Source organism: Plecotus auritus, assembly GCF_963455305.1.
Source record: "Plecotus auritus genome assembly, chromosome: 2".
Lineage (NCBI taxonomy): Eukaryota > Metazoa > Chordata > Mammalia > Chiroptera > Vespertilionidae > Plecotus > Plecotus auritus.
This window is the reverse complement of record NC_137771.1, coordinates 3,397,357-3,415,823: the sequence shown is the minus strand read 5'-3', so window position 1 is coordinate 3,415,823 and position 18,467 is coordinate 3,397,357. Positions and strand designations below refer to the sequence as shown.

The window sequence follows — 18,467 nt, the reverse complement described above, 5'->3', positions numbered from 1 at the left end:
TACACAAATACTATTTCATGTATATATATACACACACACACACATATATATATATATATATATATATATATATATATGTGTGTGTGTGTGTATATATATCAATGACTCTCTTTCATCACTGATGTTTTATCTCTCCCTCCCTGAAATCAATAAAATATATATATATATATATATTTTATTGATTTCAGGGAGGGAGAGATAAAACATCAGTGATGAAAGAGAGTCATTGATCGGCTGCCTCCTGCATGCCCCACACTAGGGAATGAGCCCACAACCCAGGCATGTGCCCTGACCAAGAATTGAACTGTGACCTCCTGGTTCATAGGTGACGCCGACCACTGAGCCACAGGCTCCAAGTGTATTTTTAAAAATTGTGTGTTACTTCTCCAACTCTCCACCCCAAGAAAGTAAAATGAGCTCGGACTATGGTTCCAACTATCAACTCCAACGGCCAGGCCGGGAGGGAGACAGGGCCACCGTCCTGGGCTGGGACTGATGGGGCGCATCTGGAGGTGGGCAAGCTGCCAAGTCCGCGGCACAAAAACCTTTCCTGGGAAGAGCGCTCGGCCCTCACTTCCAACACCGAGCCCAGGTGAGCATGTGCGGTGGCGGTGCCGGCTGCCTGGGCCAGGAAGCAGGTGAGCTATGGCAGCACCGGGGAGATGGAGACAGAGGCCTGGCACCGGCCCGCCCACACGGAGAGCTGGGCCTCACTGGACTCTGGGTGCCCTGCACGGGCCCCAGGCCAGGGCTGCGCTGGTGGCCGGACAGTAAAAGCCCCTTCCTCTGACACAGCCTCTGGGGACAGATGATCCACAGACAAGGAGAGGACAGGACAGCAGGCAGCTGAAAGGCCTGGGAGAAACCCAGCAAGCGGAGGTGGAGTGCGCTTCAGGGAGGGCGGTGAGGAAGCCGGGCGGGGGTGGAGGGGGCGTTCTGAGCAGAGCCGAGGGGACATGACGCGGTGAGAACTGTCTGGGTCCCGGGCAGGAGGCACAGCAGGGCACAGGCATGGAGAGCGGGGAGCTGAGGCCTAGGATCACGAAGGACTCGGGAGTGTACCCGAAGTGTGCGGGGTCTGGGCAGGGGCACAGCAGAAGGGTCACCAGGGGCGCTCTCTCTCAGAAGCCAGGCCCCAGGGTCCAGCTAGATGGCTCTGGCCCAGGGGATGGCACCCATCATGCCCGTCGGGCTGGCCTGGTACCTGCTGCTCATCTCGGTCATCGATGTCTCACCGAGAGGAACTGTCATCGGGGGACGGTGCACACTCGCTGCGGGAGGAGGCACAGGGGCCTCCAGAGGCGCCCGCTTCTGAAGGTCACGGCGCGGCAGTTGGACGGAGCCCAGGCCGCCTCAGCTGCCACATTTGAGGCCTGCCCTGAGCATGCCTGGCTGGGAAGTGTCCCCGAGTCCAACGGCAGCGCCTCGCTGTCCTTTAAAGTCTCTGCCCCCCCGCCCCCCAGGCATGTGGGAGCTGGGGGGCGGAGGGGCCGCTGGAGGGCACGGCTGAGGCTGCGACTCCCTCACCCCCCTTGCAGCGTGAGCGCCTGGAGGGCAGGCTGTGTCCCTGTGCCGTCCCAGAGCCCAGATGTCTGGCGACTCAGCAAACAGCGAGTGGTGACGATGCCGCCCGGCTCCGGACACCCCCACGCCTCCTGCCTCACCAGCTCAAGGGCAGTGGGAACCACACGCCGGACTTCCATAAGGCAAAGCAACCAAAAGCAGTTAGAACAGACAGATCACAGCCCTTTAAACTCTGAGGCCAAGCAGGGACGTCTGCAGTGGAGACAGACCCCCTCCCCTCTGAGACCCGGGGACCCTCCAGCGACAGGGAGGCCGTCTGGGGCGCTCCCGCTGGCCGCCCCGCGTGGCCCAGGCAGGAGGGTTAAACTTGGCTCTACTGCGTGTTCTGATTTACTGCAGAAACCGGCCCTGGCCCCAGGCAAATAATAACTATGAAAATATTCACACAGCACCTTCCGCCCTCCCTTCAGGGAAAGACTGTGGCACTCCGAAGTGAGGGGGAGGGAAAATTAAATAAAACGTACATTTAAATAACAGCCACCGCGCGGGGATGGGAGGCAGATTTCTGAGCCAACTTCCAAATCCGCGCCGCTCTGATGTGCCTTGGAAACAATCTCCCTCTGCCTTCTGTTGCCTAAACAGTAATTATTAAAGGCATCAATTAAACACGCCCAGCCCGCCGTTCCCGCCGCCGTCCCTGGCTGTCCCCGGCCCTGCCTGCAGCACCGGCCACCCTGCACTGTGCCGGGGCGGGGCCGGTCAGAATCAGCCTCTTCTCTGCTCCATGTGCCACGCTGTCAGGCCCGAGTGGGCGGGCAGCTCCTGACATGAGGCTCTCCTGCCACCTCCAATTAGCATTCAGCCCAGACCCAGGCCGGATTGGCATCAAGCCGCCGCCTCTGTCAGCATGGCACCCCCCCGCCCCCCCCCCGCACCCTCCCAGGAAGAGGACCGCCCCGGATCGGCTCGCCAGGCCCATTTCCACATGACATGAAAGAGGAAACCCCTCTTCTTAGCATCCGGATCACAGAGTAGCCCTTCCTGGCTCGTCAGGAGGGGTCGAGGGCAATCGGGGGGACTCCATGGCCAGAACGGCGACATTCGCTGGGCAAGGGGGGCACCAGCTCACATCCACGGGCACCTGGAGGGAGGGGTGGCTGGTGCCCCCCAGACTGCACCAGCAGCCACTCTGCACCTCATAACCCTTCACTGAGCACCTTCTGTGTTCAAGGCGCTGGGTCTGGCCCCAGAGCACGAGAGAGATGCAGGTATTATCCCCAATATGTCACACACACACACACACACACACACACACACACACACACACACAAATTATTAATAAATATGCCACCTGCCAAATGACAACAATCCATTGTGCGGGGCGGCGGCGGCGGGAGTGGGCGGCAAGGATAAAACCCAGGGAAAACGGAACTGAAACCTACGGGGGTCCCCATTACCCGGGACTAGCAGAAGGGACAGGCAAAGCTTCAGTGCCACGCTAAGGAGCGGAGGCTTTCTCCTGCCGAGCGGGGTCCCTGACAGCAGGGCGGGTTGAGCCAGGAATGACTGGGGGGTCACGAGGGCCCACACTGGGGCAGTGAAGGGAGAGGTAGGGCGAGAGAGAAACATCAATATTAGCGAGACACATCGATTGGTTGCCTCCAACACACACCCTGAGGATCGAACCTGCAACCCCTCAGAGTGCAGGCTGATGCTCTAACCACTGAGCCCATCACCCAGGGCTCAAAGCTGAGTTTTTAAGACACTTTTACTAAAGTATAATTAGCAGACAATCAGAAGTACATACCTTAATGTTTGGAGAGTATTAACAGCTACACACACCCGGGCCATCCCAGCCCCAGAGGGCAGGCGGTCCATTTCCAGCGCCCAGACACTTCCCCTTCCAGCCATTTCCCTCCCTGCCCCCGGGAGACCACTTTGGTCACCGCAGATTGGCCGCCTGAGTATGTACAGGTGACCTTGAACAACCCAGGCCTGAACTGTGCATGACCATGTATGTGTGGGTCTTTTAATAAATACCTGAGCTGTTTGCGATCTGCAGAGGCAGGGCCGGCTACACGTGTCAATCTAGAGCAGCCGTGGGCAAACTACGGTCCGCGGGCCAGATCCGGCCCGTTCGGCTGTTCTATCCGGCCCGCGGAGCCGAAAGAGCGGAGGGTTCTCTTGCTCTCCCCTCCGCTCCTTTACTTTGAATTTATATCAGTTCACACAAACACTCCATCCATGCTTTTGTTCTGGCCCTCCGGTCCAGTTTAAGAACCCATTGTGGCCCTCGAGTCAAAAAGTTTGCCCACCCCTGATCTAGAGGCCATTTTATATAGGCGACCTGGGCATTCTCGGGGCTCGTATTCAAGGGCGTCCTGGAACCCCCCCCCCCCCCCGCAGATACTGACAGACAACTAAGTTTTGTGGGAGTCAAATGCTGTGTGTGGATTTCTGACTGTGTGGGGGAGGGGGAGGAGCCCCTAACCCCTGTGTTGCTCAAGGGTCAATGCACTTGTTTTCGAGATCCATTCATTGGTTTGTATCAGCAGTTCATTCTTTTTATTGCTCCGTAGCATTCCATTGGGATCGTTTATCCATTTTTCAGATGATGGATAGTTGGGCCACTTCCAATCGGGGCCTCTATTATAAACATTCTGTACAAGTTCTTTTGTGAACACATATTTTTATTTCTCTAAGGCTAATACTTAAGAGTGGACTTGCTGGATCAGATCATAGACGTTCAACTTCACAAAAATGGCCAAGCAAGTCTCCAAAGAAGTTATACCACTTAATGCACCTACCAGTCGCCCAACAATCTCACCGATATTTAATGTTGGTGGTTTTCCATTTTAGCCATTCTAATGGACGGTATCTCCAGTGGTTGTAATTGTACTTCCCTGATGAGTGATGCCAAGCATCCTTCCACATTTACCGGCCACTCACAGATCTTCTTTTGTAAAGTACGTCTTAAAAGTGTCTGCACATTTTAACAAAGATATATTTGTGTAATCACAACAATAATCAAAATAGAGAACATTTCTATCACCCCAAGAAGTCCCCTTGCGCCCTTCCATCATTAATTCACCTCCGCCTTCAACCCTCCAGCAACCCCTGACCTCTTTTTTGCTTTTCCGGAGTGTCACACAAATGTGACCAGGCAGGGGTAGCCCTGGAGGCTGGATCCTTTTCACTAAGCGGGACGCACTGTGAGAGGCAGTCACACCATTTCTTTCTTTTTACTGCTGGGCAGCATTCCCATGGAGTGGTGCATTCCTCACCAGCTGAGTGACATTTGGGTGTTCAGCTTTCGGAAATCATGTCAAGCCACTGTAGTCACTGACGTGTGAGTTTCTGAATGACCACCTCCTCACACCTAGCAGTGGCTGCTGGGTCACGCTATAGAACCGATCTAAGTTTTCTGAAGACTTGGTTTATAAGAAACTGTCAAACTTCTTTCCAAATGGATTCTGCATCCCCACCAGCAGAGGAGCTGGTGTTATCAGGGTTTTATTTGTCTTGTTTGGACGACTTACTAATATAGGTGTGTCCTGGCATCTCACTGTGGTTTTTACGTTCATTTCCCTGGTAACTAATGATGTGAAACATCTCCCCTGTGCTTGGCTGCCATCTGTACATCTTCAAGTGTCTATTCAAGATCTCTCGCCCATTTTTAAAGTGGGCTGCCTGTATGTTATTAAGTTTTAAGAGTACTTCATGTATTCTGCATACCAGTCCTTTCTTAGACATACATTTTGCAAATGTGCCCTCCCACACTGTGGCTTGTCTTTTCAGTGTCTTAACAGTATCCTTGGAAGAAGAGCACTTTTACGTTTTAATGAAGTCTGAAGTCCTGCTCTCTCTTACGGATTGTGCTTTTGGTATCTAAGAAATCGTTGTTTATTCCGAGGGCATGAAAACGTTCTCCTGTGTGTTCTAGAAGCTTCATGGTTTTGATCTAAACTTAGGTATCTGCATGATCCATCCCGAGGTAATTTTTGTAGATGGCGCAGGGTGTGGGTTGAGGTGCATGGGTTCTTGCTATGACACCCAGTTGTTCTTGCCGCCCAACTACTCCACGAGGGTTTGTGGAGAAGACTGCCCTTTCTCCAATGAACCGCCTTGGCACCTTTGTCAAATTCACTGACCATCCACAGGGGGTCTCTTTCTGGACTCTCTATTCTGACCCCTTGATCTGTGTCTATCTTTTCACAATTCCACACAGTCTTGATGATTGTAGCTTTAGCGGAAGCCTTCAAAATCAGACAATGCCATCGTCTGTATAGCTTTGTTCTTTTTCAAAATTGATTTGGTTCGCCCTAGTCGGTTTGGTTCAGTGGATAGAGTGTCGGCCTGCAGCCCAAAGGGTCCCAGGTTCGATTCCAATCAAGGGCACGTACCTTGGTTGCAGGCTCCTCCCTGGCCTAGTCACTGGTCAGGGCACATGCAGGAGGCAACCAATCGATGTGTTTCTCTCACATCCATGTTTCTGTCCTTCCCTCTCTTCCACTCCCTAAAAATCAATGGGAAAATATCCTCGGGTGAGGATTACCAAACCAAAAAAATTGATCTGGTTTTTCTAGGTCCTTTGCATGTCCATATAAAGTTCATAATCAGCTTGACTAAGGTTTGACTAGGATAGCACCAAATTAGTAAATCAGATTAGGAAGATAAACATCTTAACAACACTGACTCTCTCGATGTTGGATTTCATTTCTAGCAGCAATGTGCTGTACTTTTCAGTGCATACGTCTTACACAGATTTACTCAGTTTTATCCGAAGGTAGGTGATGTTTTTGAAGCTACTGCAAATGGCACTGACATTTTAATGTCATCTTTTTTACTCATTTGTAGAAAAACAACTGAGCATGTATCTCGGAGCCTGGTTGAAGCCACTTGTTCAGATAGCATGTGTGTATAAATCCCCCAAAGACTTTTCATAATCATACTGTTTGCAATAACAGTTAGTTCGGTTCTGAATTTAATTTGTATGGAACTCCAAAAGCTGGGTGCTCTGCAATGACTGGAAAGTGTCAGAAGTTTCAGGAAAGAAAAAACACGGAGAGAATCACTTTGATGGCACAAGTGGACATAGTGACATCTTGAGCTCGGAGGGGTAGATCCTCTTCCTGTTGGATGAACACTGTGTTCTAGGGGTGACGGGAGGCTGTCGGACTGCGTGGCAATGGTGCCACTGTCGGGGACTCTGGTGGCTGTGATAACTTAGACAGTTTCTAAGTTCTCCTCCACGGCAGCTCCTTCTCCTAAGCGCACGCAGCAGGTGCTTCTGGGTGTCCTTAGCCTCTAATATCCGGGTACGTGCCATAAGCTTGCGGGAAGAGGATCTCTCTCGGCCTGGGAAACAGACTTTGGGTCTCAAATGTACTTTCCAAATAGCTCTCGATTTCATCCGTGGGGCTGTGCAAAGGTCTCCTTTCTAGGCACTGACAATCCAACAATGATACACACACAGCAGTGTGTGGAATGTAAAAACCAAAGACCCTGTTTAACAGGGAGTCAGCGCCACGTTTATGGCTCCATCAATGAATGCACTGAACAGGGAGCAGACTGACAGAAGAGACTTGACAAGGGCTGAGACTTCATGTGTATTTCTGCCACCCTCTGCCTCACTCCCATCCTGTCACCCTCTGCCTCACTCCCATCCTGTCACCCTCTGGAATCTGACCCCGGTCCTCAGTCACATCTACGGTATCACCTAGGATCTGTGGAAGTTAATTACTGCCTCCATCACAAAAGTCAAGTAATTATTTATCTCGCCAGTGTGTTCCGCCTAGGGGTCTCAGGGTGACTGTTTTTATTAGAAGGTAGTAAAACTATGCAGGGTTGGGCAAAAGTAGGGGTGAGTATGTGCAGCGCCGTTTATCCCCATATTATTAATTACTGTATTATTTTCCACACAATTGTAACCCTACCCCGGCCCCACCCTGTACACCTGGGTGCACTTGTGCGTTGTCTATATAATTTTTAACGGAAAAATAACTCCAGAGCCCTCCACTGCCGTTCTCTCAAATGCAAGGCAAGTGATTGCTGAGGTTCCTATTATGCTCACCCTTAAATCATACTGTTTGGTCTGGCTGTATATCCAGCCCTACGGGGAGTTGTGCAAAGGCATATATTTGGCAAGCTTTCAAACCACGGCTACAAAACATGTGCTGAAGAAAATGATTCAAAATATTAAGAAAGCAGTCATTTATTTCAGGACGCCTGCTCACGTGAGACAATAAGCTGCTTCCCAGAATAGGCGCCATCCATCAGGACACCACCACGTGCAGGCATGCGCTGGCGGGGGCCTGCCTCTCAGCCATCACACGCAGTGACGGCCATTCATCACCCGCAGTGCGTCCGGGGACAGCAGCAGCCTGGCACACCTGCAGGATGGCGCAGGCCCCACCCCAAGAGGCACCCAGAGCCCGACTGGGTGTTGCTCCACATCCGCCTGAGAGCCCGCGGGGCACGGAGGGACGGAAGTCAGGAGCGAGCACCTTGGGCTGGTCTGTAGCACCCACTTCTCTGTCCAACAGAACCAACCAGGGCTCGGGCCGGCCAGGTACCGGTCTGGGTCGCTATGTGAGGAGAGGTCCCGCCAGGAGGCAGGAGAGACGGGCCAGCGGAAGCAAAGGAGAGTCAGTCCCTCCAGAGCGGCCCCTGGAAACCCTGTCCCCCCGAGGGCCACCACAGGCCAAGGCCACCCAGGACTGGCCCCGACACTGGCCCCGGCTCTCACGTCCATGAGTTTCACCTCACCTGCTTGAAACCTGGATTGTAGCATCTCTTTCCATCACTGAGGAAGGGGCACAGGTGGACTTGTAGAGTACCCTTAATAGCCGGTCTCCTCCACACCAGGACACACTAACATTTGGCATTTCTCCACCACCTTTAAGAAAAACTGCACGAGCCAACCGCACAGATGGACCGTCAGCACAGGGCGTGGGCGAGCTAGTGGCCTCACCCTCGTTCGTTTTAACAGACTGCCCTGCCCCGCACACGGCGGGAGCCTGCGGACGAGGAGTCCACGCAGGGAAGCGGGGGGTGTCCAGGCAGAGCCCCGAGGGTGGACCTCGCGCCCGGGATGCAGAAGGCAGAATCCTGGCTCTTCTGAGCTTCGGGCTTGCAATGCAACCCTCGTCCTCATTTTCGCAGATACTCTTCCATGCTGTGCCTGCCGACCCTGAGCGTCAACCCTCGCCTTTCTCCGGCAGAGAAACGGCGCCCTCAAAGGGAAAGGCTGGCTTCGGGACTCGCACTCTGATGGGCTTGGAATGGAAGGTTAAGGCTCCTGGCTCCAAGCTGCCCGAGCTACGCCCCGCCTCCCAGGCCCTCCGTACAAAGCAGCTGCTCTCGGGACATTTCCAGCTTCGTTACCAGGCTGTTTTAAGCGGGTATTTTTCGGCCCTGAGTTTGCCGCCATTTAAAATGTTTGCTAGTTAGCAGTAATTATGGAAATGCAGCAGCCATTTCTATTTTTAAAAGGGAACCCCATTTAGCCTTCTTACATCCTGCAAGGTTTAAAATAGCTAGTCCGGTGATGTTTTCACTTAATTCAAACTGTCTGTGTGTATTTAAATACAGGTTCAGCAGAAAGCAAAGCAAGTCAAACATTTACTTTCTATTAAACATCTAAACCGGAAGATTAAACCTACTTTACATTTAACAGAAGCAGCCTGCGCACCTCCCGGAGCAGGGCTGATGTTTAAGAGGCAATCAATTTAGGAAGACATCGATGGATTGCTTTAAACTCTTCAAAAAAGGCAAAATACTTTTGAGCCAGTCTTTTCATTATAGTATCTTCCAAAGAACCTACGGAGCCTTTATTCCTTCCAAACCTAAGGCTTTTTAAAGGCAACTCTTGCCCCTAATTCCACATGAAATATTCAGCACAGCGTAATTAAATTTCAGCCCGTGCTATTCTTACTGGATTTTATTAGGTTCACAGAAATAGAGGGAGGCATCATGTTTGCAACAAACTTCCCAGCAACTTCGCATTCACAGTGAGTACCTGGTTCTCAAATGGAACTGAAAATGCAAAACCTACTCCGAAGGCCCGTTCCAAGCCAGGACAGACCGGAGGCACCAAAAAGCAGCTCACTCCGGCGTCACACCCAGCCTGCGAGCACACCGGCCCGGTGCTCTGCTTCCGTAACGGCGCTGGCCCCGGCGCCACTGCGCACAGATCTCCGTTTTCAACATGCAAACACCGGAGCCCGCGTCACTTCTCAATGTGCGTCTCTGGTGCGTAAGTAAAACAGAAAGGAAAAGGCAGGCAAGTCAAATCCATCCATGGCTGAAAGAAATGTGCAGGCTGAGGAAGTATCTGGCTGGCTGGGTCATGTGATTTGCAGGCAGGGGGCTCGATGTTTTTGGCCATGATTGTAAATTACACAACTCACATCTTCACGTTTCCCAGCCGGTGTCAGTAAACCACAAATGAACACAAACACCTCCCTGCCAGAGAGGCGGCCTGGGTCACAGGGCTCCAACGTTCAAGGACAGGGGAGGGTAAGAACCACGCAGTGACCCACAGCCGAGTCCACTGGCCAATGGAAGCCCAGAGCCCCGGCTCGTCTAACTTCCTCGGGATGAGTCCCAGGGGATCCCAGAGGGACGCAGCTAGCACCACGTGCGACTCCCCCGGAACGTGCACGCGACGCTGGCGCCTCCGTCTGGAGTTCTGCACACACACCGACAGGCGCTCTCCGAGCAATGGCCACCCGGCTCCCCAGCCAGCCAGCCAGCCAGACAGCCGCCTGCTGTGTGACCTCCTCCCGGCACCCAGCCTGACGAGGGACCCACAACAACAAAGCTCCCGCACAAAACCGCCGAAGGGAGCAGCAGCCAGCCCGCTCGAGGCGCAGGCCGCCACCAGGCCGCCCGAGTCCGCAGGCGCCAGGCTAGAATCAGGCAGGTACTTGGGTGCGCTGTCAGCTTCGAAAACAGAAAAGATGGTTCTTTAATGAGACGGTTAGAACTTCAAAAGGTTGAAAACACCTTACTTCTTACACTTGACTTTGGCTTTGTAGATTCTATTGATTAAAAATAAATAAATAAATAAATAAAAAACACCCACCAAACTCAGCAAAAGTGGTCAGTGCGACTGAACAGTCTAAGAGCTGCCACTCGTGGTTTCAGAAAGGACCAGTGAGAGGCAGCCAGACATGGAGACAGACCCGAAACAAAGCCAACATGACCACAGCAACGCCTCCGCCACGGGAGCAGCTGTTAGGCTTTAGAGAAGAGCAACCCCGCCGCCCCCCACCCCCCACCATCCTTGCGCAAACATTTTATAACGCTCACTTCTACTTCTGACGGGATCCAAATGTTTAAATAAGACGCTCTGCTCCCTTTCAAGAACCGGGCCATTTATCACTTTCTCCAACGACATCATCTCCTCGGCCAAGTGTTTCCGTGGCTCTCATAAAAAAGACACTGCCCGTGTCTACAATGTCAAGGTTTCTCTGCAGCACAACGTGCAGCCCCAAGTTCACAAAGAGGACGTGGCCTCAAAGAGGCTGCAGTTGTGCGGGGCCTGTGGACGCGCAGGGCAGCAGACCACGATGCCCCGAGGCACAGGACCGTGAGGTTCTGTTACATCAGCCTAGTGATGCTGACCTCAGGATATTCAATAGGATCTGGCTGAACCAAACATTTAAGTTGGCAATTAGGTATCAAAGCACTGTTATGCCTATTAAAAGCATGAGTGTGATCACTGGGGTAGGACTCGGCCAGTGTAAAAGGGGTAAGCAACATTTTCAAAGCCACATCATCGCAGGAGGTGCTGGGAGGCAAGGCCAGGGCTCAGCCTCTCGGCAGAACGGCTCCGTGAACTTGGGCTCTGAGTCTCCAGTGTGGCCTCCCTTACTTCCCCGACACATGAGGGAGTGACACAGCTCTCCCTGCTTAGATGCCTGGCTTTTATTAAGTTACTAGAGGCCCGGTGCACGAAATTCGTGTACGGGGCAGGGGGGAGGGGTGTCCCTCAGCTGGGCCTGCACCCTCTTGCAACCCGGGACCACTGGTTCCTAACTGCTCGTCTGCCTGCCTGCCTGATCGCCCCTAACCCCTCACCCGCCTGCCTGATCGCCCCCAACTGCCTCTGCCTCGGCCCCTGCACACGGGACCCAGGTTTTCCTCCTCTGGCCGGCCGCAGGCACCCGGGACCCGGGCTTCCCTCCCCCTCTGGCTGGCCGCAGGCACCCGGGACCCGGCTTCCCTCCCTCCAGCCAGCCGCAGGCACCAAGGACCTTGGGCGGCTTCACCTGGGCCCCAGCTTTGTCAGGAAGGACGTCCGGAATGACGTCCTGTCTATCTAGTCTAATTAGCATATTACCCTTTTATTAGTATAGATTTCTTTTAAAATCTTTATTGTTGCAAGTATTACATATGTTCCTTTTCCCCCACTAACCCCTTCTAGCCTGCCCCCTCCCCTGTCATGGTTTTCAAATAAACCAAACGAGATATTGCCTGGGAAATCACAAAATTAGAGTTGCTATTATTTTTTGTTTCTACAATAACACTTTATAGACTCTCTACGTATTAAAAGTAGCCAGTGGACTTCTCACGGGGAGGCCCAGTTCGTCTCTTCTCCATTTCTGAGCGTAAGGAATGGTTTGGCATCTTGGGGGCAGGGGACGCATGTGCTTCTGCCTTGACTTAGGTCGCGAGGCACAAGGAGTGGCATGGAACTGCGGACATGCCCGCTGAGCCCTGGCACGAGCTGCCCACCGGCCTTTGCTTCGGGCCCACAGCTCGTTAGCTGCATACACAGGGCAAGTGTTTGGGTGTTAAGATCCTAGAAAAGCAAAAGGTTATTCTAATGTCAAGTGGGCACAGCCGTGGACCAAGGTAAAAAGAGAGGATGGTGGGCAGCCAGTGCCGCAGCAATGCTAAGTGCTAGCCTGGCACCGTGGGCCGATCTGATGCCAGTTCACGGGGTTATGTAAGAAAATTCACCAGGAAAACTCAACCGCTCAGCGATGCTCGCAGACACTAGGGGAGGGGGTTGGGGAACTCTGTTCCATCTTTGCAACTTTGCTGGAAACATGAAATTATTCCAAAATAAATTATTTTTAAATGTGAAGGTGGAGGAGCCTCTAGGAAGAGAAGGAAATTAGCACGTATTTAACAGCACCCGCAGGTCACTGTGTTAAGACTTTTTCCCGTGTCAGCGCCCTCCAACCTCACACCGTCTCCTGACGGGCCAGAAGCAGCAGCTCGGGAAGCTCACGGAAGGCAGAGGGCTCTCCAGGGCCCCGCCCTTCCAGACAGGCGGGCAGATCCAGTGCCTGGTCGGCCTGGCCCCACAGCCGAGGGACCCACACGGGAAAGGCGGAACGGCCTTCCGACAGCAAGTCCACCCGAAAACGCTCTCACCACAAGTTCCCACGGGGGGCTCGCTGCAGCTCCAGGAAGGCCGGGGAGCTCCGGGGCCAGGGCTGAAGGGAGCGGGAAACTGAGAAACAGCATTCTCGGTGGGCATACACTGCCACCCCGGGCTTTCCAACCCCGCCGGAACCAGAGCTCCCAGGAAGAAGCCATGACGGGGCTGCTGTCCAGAGAGCTGCGGGGGCTGAGGTCCCTCCCGCTCTGCCTGACGTCCCGAGTGCCATCAGAGGGCACTAACCCACATCATCACTCTTGAAAAGCTTACGTCACACGTTTTAAGCTGCAGGAATGTTGAATGAAAACTAGATTTCAAATCACTGAAGGGCTAAGTATGTGATCAAACAGAGGCTTATGCATCTGTTGGTCAGACATGTCCACTGAACCCCATAAAAGCTGTAAGTCACACATGCAGCACCAGGGGTGGGAGGATTTGGGGGGGGGGGTTTCCAAAAACAGTAAGTTAATCCAATGTCCAGATTTTGAAAAGAGAACAAAGAGCTGCCCATTTGCTCCTGCACCTTTTGCCGCCACGTAGAGAAACCTTCGCATCTTTTACGTGAACACACAGAAGAGCACCAAGAGAAACATTTCCGCGGCTTCTTCGCTCGAAAAAGCCTCTCTCCAGTGAATTACAAGTGGACATCCACCGTCATAAAATCATAGCACAGTTTATTATGCGTGATTAAGACATGACTGAATCTTTCGTACGACAATCCTTGGAAGGATAAATGGCGAACAGTTACTAGGGTTCACGCCGCCACGGGCTGCTATTCTGAGCACATCACACTTAATACTCACAAGGTCCCTCTGAGTGGCTAAAAAATGCTATTTTGGGAAAAAGTTCAACCTTGCATTTCTGGAATGCAATCAAGAATTTTTTTTTTTACAGTTGTATCCTCCACTGATGATTTATTTGTCCACAAAACTGTAAATGCAGATTTGTGAGTTCTGCCTCATTAACCACCTTCTGCAATTAGTTCTTCGCCCCAGAATTCACACTTCTGATACTTTCATGGCGGGTAAGAGCACATGATCACAACAGTTCGGCAGTAAGTTTAATGGAAAATGCATTATGCCCTGAAAGATTTTTTGCTTTTGTTTTGCTTCGTGGTGCATAAAAACCTGGTCTTTGCTTTTCACACTTTATTTACACGAAACTGAAACATCACTGAGTTCATCAGAAACATTTCTTCTCTCTGGAAAGAAAATTCAGGAGCAGCTGGGCCTTTGTTCCCTCTGGTTTGAGTTCATTCCTTCGGTGTGCAAGAAATAACCGAAGTTTATACTGAAATGGACAAAATCGGACAAATAATATATGCCACACCTGAAAAATGTTGACACAATTCATCACAAGTTCGCACCACAAATGAACTCACCTTGAGGCAACAGCACACATCACAGGATGTTGCCTCCTTGGCTTTGGTTTTGCTGTTTATGTTTAAAAAGAAGAAAAGCCCTCCTCAGAGGTTTTCCAGAACAGTACTGTAGCTGGCCTACCCCACAAAGACTACAGATGGACTGGCAATGACGTCTTGAAGGAAATCTGGAACAAAAGTCTTGTTAGTATTATCTAAGTAACTGCCTCCGAGCTGTGCCTCTGTTAATGGCCGTTTTGATCTAGGGTATATTTGGGGTTATTTTTAAATTGATGCCTAACTTATTATTTTAAATGATTCAATGTTAAGAAATCTTTTAAACGCCTGCCTGCCTCCTCCCTCCCTGTCTTTATTTCTCGATGTTTCTTTACTGACTAGATGGCTTGACAGTCAAGTCACCCAGAGACGTGGCTCGTGTTCTTGTCCATTTGCCCCTCCTCAGCAGGAGGCAGGGGTGCCGTCACACAGAGGGCACCTGCCCTCAGCCCCAGAGCCCTGCTGTGCCCGGCAGCTCCCAGGTACCCTGAGCAGGGCCGCCAGGCATTTCAATCTCAACCCAATGTTCGCGTTTACCCCGCTGCCCTAAATCTCGCTGCCTTGTCATTTTTAAAGTCACCTGTAAGAGGCAAATGGGAAGAAGAACATTCAGGAAGGAGGCACTGCTGGCTGACCCTCCACCATCCACCCCACAGCAGTCCTCGGACTTGACGCCGGCCGGGCACCGTCCTCCTGCTGGATCCAAGGGTGACCAGTCAGAGGCCCTGCTCCGGGGAGCTTCCATTCTCGTGGGTGACACGTGTAACCAGCATGTAAACACATCATCGCTCGCTCGGGTGGCGAGTGCTCTTAAGAGCTGAGAAGCTTGCCAAAGGGCCGCGGAGTGGCACCTGGGCATGGAGGCCTCGTGAGCAGGTGGCATGTGGACAGAGACCTGCTCTCCCAGAGCCAGGCCAGGCCGTGGGATCTCCCGTCACAATAACTGGATGAAGCCAGAGCGGGTCACTTCAAGCTATTCATTCTTCGTAACATGCAGTTCAAATTAATTCCGGGTTTTGAGTACAATTAATTCACTAATAGAATCGTCTCGGAGCCAGATGAGCTGGCAGGATGGCAGAGCTCCCCCTACGAGCCCGCCAGCTTCTCTCCACTGCCAGCCCTCCCAGCTCCAGCTCTGTGGACCCTCTTCTTGCTGCGCCCATGAACAAGTGTGTGGGGAGAGCCTGAAATAAACAAGTGTAAAATGGGTCAAGATCATCGCTTCTATTTCTGCTTTTAACTGAAGAAAATCTGCCCCATTTCCAGAGGCAGAGAGAAGAGGAATCTGGATAAAGGCAAACTGAAGTACACATTAAACTGAAGTACACATTAAACATATGTACATGCATATACATACCCCGTACACTACGACATCTCCCCACATGTCTGACTTCTTCCTACAAGAACTCAAAATGGGATCTTTTCTAATCGGCTTTTTCGCAATCATTACGAAGTTATTACAGCATAATTTTATTGGGTTGTATGTTGTATCTTTATAAGGCCACAAAACTTTTTAAAGGATCAAATTAAAAATTAAAGATTCAAAGACGATCGAGGTGAAGGGTCAATGAACGCTAATGTTATAGTAATTTTTACTGACTTATTCAGCAAACTAAGTTTTGGTGTGGTTTTTCTAACAGCGCCCCCGGGGAGCGTGTACGGGGCTGACTCAGAGGAGCGCGTGCCAGCACCCACTGCTGGGCCCGAACAGCGCCTCAGAGCGACCCCTGCTGAAGGCTGTGAGCACACAGGACTCGGGGGGACAGCTCCCATTTCATCCCCAGCACGTCCCGTCGTTACTTCCCAGGCCAGTTTCACGGGTTGGAAAAATACAGTATTTAAAGGGATACTGCACGAGGAAAGGGACTAGCATTCCCCAATTACCTGTGATGCTGGCACGCCACCGGTGACTCCACAGCAGCGCGGAACTACCTTACTGCATGCTGGGAGGGAGCCTGAGAAGACGGGCCCTTCCTAACCCCTGTCGGCACCTCCCCCGCTGAGGTACTCACGGAGGAAGAGCCACAAAGGGAATGATTTGGGGCCAAACACTGAACACTGTGCTGACGAGTCTTACAGGGCAAGCTGAGAGCATGTCGGGAGGGATGCCCAGTTTGGGACTGATGTCTACCCTCAAAACGGCTAACCCGCAGCATCACTCCTGAATTCCAGTGGATCAAGTTCGGTGACAGAACCATCGTCCTCGGGCATCTGCGTCCAGTGCTCAGTGCCAGCCCACCGCACCCAGGAGCTACAGGATGGCACTACGAGGACGCACTGGCGGAAGAGTGGGGCTCCCTACAAGGCAAGTCCGCCATGACCTTTGTGACCTACTTCCCCAGGGTTGTGCAATGGATGAAGTCGTTAGTTAAGACACCAGAACAACACACGGAAGGTTTCAAGGTGATCAAATGTAAATTACATTTTTTACATAAAACGCGATCATCTCTGCGGAATCGGCAGCTTCTGACTGGTTTTCCATTACTCTCTGCACATTTGCTCTCTGCCACCAAAATTTTAAGACCTGTATAAACAAAAACAATATTCATTCTCTTCCCGCAACACAGTTACTAAGCTCACGTTTTTGGCTGGAAGGTACGTTAGCCTTCCCGCATTCCTGCCACTTTCCCCACTCACCCGCCCCATCCAGGCCCCACAACCACAGACAGACACTGGGCTGGGCTCCAGGGAAACAGAAAGAGGTGAGGCCCCGCCCCTGCTCCGAGGAGCTCCCGGCTGAGTGAACTAAAGACCCCAGAAAGAGGTAGGTAACAGTGTGCACAGCAGGGGCCTCACCGGGTGAGGAAAGCAGCGCCCTGTGGGGGGGAACTGGAAGGACAGGCTGTGCAGAGAGGGCCTGAGAAACGAGCCCTGGGCTGCCTGACCAGGCTGCCTGCCAGGCAGAGCAGAGCAGAGCAGAGCAGAGCAGAGCAGAGCAGAGCTGCGGCGGAAGAGCAGGAGGAGGACAGAGTGTGCGAAAGGTTAGGACTGAGTGCCTGCTTCGGGTGGGGGGGGGGGGGGGGCGGCTGGTGGTTGTGTCTGACCGTGATGGTCTTGGGGTATGGTGTTTCTCTACCTTCACCTACATCTACATCCAGGATGGAGCTTCGGGCTAATGAATGCTAATTCACAGATACTTGGTAAAGGAAAATCCGGACGACAGCACAGAACCACGCAGAGAGCAGGCGAGCACCCGGTTCTGTGTCCCCTGAGGACGGGGCCAGGGCTGGCCTGCTGCAGTCACACACCTGTCTTGGTGAAGGTTGTCTGGCTATGCTGGTTAAAGCTGAAGTTTCAGCAGTAAATTTCTGAAGGAATAAATTACCAGCTTAAATGTTGTAATACTTTGGCTTTTTTGAGGCAAAAACTACAAGGAAGAGATGCTAGTGACCCAGGTCTCAATAAAAGACACTGAGCAAATGTCACTGCGCTCACTGCCCTCGTCTCCGGGACACACCGACCTTCCCGGCCACAGAAGCTGGGGCTGTGCAGGCACCAAATGAAGTGATTATGTCCACAATGCTTTTGAAAAGTTAATACTCTGGCTCTTTTACATAATGTCTTATAATTTACAAGTGGCAACATAAAATAGCTCTTCTTGTGCTGGGATACATTATGATGTCGTAAAGATTTATGTGAGAAGGAGTGACTTTATAAGCAAAACACCGCTCAGTGGGGAGAAAAACCTCAAAACAAATTGCAATAAAGCCATTAATGCTCTTTTAATTTCTTGCTTAATTTCCAGTGTTTGGTATTCATGCTCTTCCCCATCAGATGGAAACACTTTAATTAGAATAAAGAGAGTTTAGGAAAACTTGTGTCCTAAGTGATCTTTCACTATTACTAAAGGCTGTTTACCGAGTCTCTCCCAGGTGGATGCAAGGGTGCGAGAAGGACATTCTATTTAAACGTGCACAGCCAGTGAGCTCCCAGGGGAGCCCAGTCTGGACGCTGACCACGGACTGTCCAGGTCTCACGCCTGTGACATTGGCTCATCACTCCTCCAACGCGCAAGTCAGCCAAGAACATGAGGTTCATAAACACGTGGCTCTGAGTGGGCTCTTCCTAAATATGGGGGCGGGCAGGGTTTGGGACAATTTCTTGGTTCATCCTAATACAACAGGAAAC

General features: G+C 51.9%; 1 protein-coding gene across 13 annotated transcripts in view; it reads right to left on the bottom strand.

Moving 5' to 3' along the window:
- Positions 1-18,467, bottom strand: part of CAMTA1 (calmodulin binding transcription activator 1) — a 701,446-nt gene that overhangs the window by 589,776 nt on the left and 93,203 nt on the right. The window contains exons 5-6 of one of the 13 annotated variants that reach the window (XR_013959952.1): positions 16,762-16,863; positions 13,819-15,523 (exon numbers count right to left, since the gene is read on the bottom strand). The exons of 11 other annotated variants lie outside the window; for them this stretch is intronic. The gene's annotated coding sequence lies outside the window, so the exon portion shown is untranslated. Of the gene's footprint in view, positions 1-13,818; positions 15,524-16,730; positions 16,864-18,467 lie in introns of those variants that run through there. One more of the 13 variants, XR_013959951.1, reaches the window with a different exon arrangement.